This window comes from Anneissia japonica, unplaced genomic scaffold (assembly GCF_011630105.1).
Source record: "Anneissia japonica isolate Jap-2015-1 unplaced genomic scaffold, ASM1163010v1 scaffold97505_len913_cov102, whole genome shotgun sequence".
NCBI lineage: Eukaryota > Metazoa > Echinodermata > Crinoidea > Comatulida > Comatulidae > Anneissia > Anneissia japonica.
In genome coordinates, this window is record NW_022694369.1 from 1 (window position 1) to 910 (window position 910).

Here is a 910-nt window from a genome sequence, read left to right on the forward strand (position 1 = left end):
ATGGTGATGTTGCGAATACGACAGTAATACCTACTACAGTAAGTACTTGCTCTGAAAGCGGTTGCGTTGAGTTGCTATTTGTAATTGGATGCATACAGTCTAGTACAGAAAGTGCAACAACAGTGCCAGACATACCACTTGGAACAACACCTTCTGAAGTACCTAACGCTATAACAACAGATTCAGTGATCTCAACTAGACCGACAACCGCAACATGTGAGCACCTAATCATTTATACAACAATAGGCCGTAACTGATGTCTGTAAGAAAGACTGTATAATGTGTAAATTATTTCTTATTATATACAATTATTGTAATAACAATTTTATTTTTTCTATATATTTTGTTTGTTATTATTATTCATCCATGCAATTGACTATTGTTTTAGCAACAACCCGAGAAACTCAAGATGGAACAACACATCCTCATGTGCCTAGCACTATAACAACTGATTCAGTGTTCTCAACTAGACCAGTAGAATTGTCTTGTATTGATATCATAGCTTGTAGTGACGATCGATGCAACCAATATATTTCCCAAGTTTTCAGGTAATTATTCCGTATTAATGCTTATTTTGGAATTGAATTCCAAACGAGGCATCAATGGCCCATTTTGGTTAAGGCGTCTGCATATTGCAGAAGGTCCCATGTTCGAATAGCATATGCTGCGTAGCACTGCGCTCAAAATATAAATATAAACATGTGTGTAAATAATACAACAGTACTCATTTACAGAACCTATTACAATAATAGCACTGTATGTTGCAAATCAATATTTGTTGTATTGATATATATTTCTGAACATATTTATTTCATACGTAATGTAAATATATTATCAATGAATGTGAATACATTGCAGTGTTGAAGGCTCCTCTGGATTATCAACTACTGTCATCACAACCGGTAATGAA

At 34.5% G+C, this 910-nt stretch overlaps 1 long non-coding RNA gene across 1 annotated transcript; it reads left to right on the forward strand.

Annotated features, from left to right (window-relative positions):
* The first annotated feature begins 6 nt into the window (after nucleotides 1–6).
* On the forward strand, nucleotides 7–910 carry LOC117101047. Its single transcript, XR_004444213.1, has 3 exons — nucleotides 7–216; nucleotides 389–548; nucleotides 859–910. It is a non-coding gene; the product is annotated as an uncharacterized LOC117101047 (long non-coding RNA).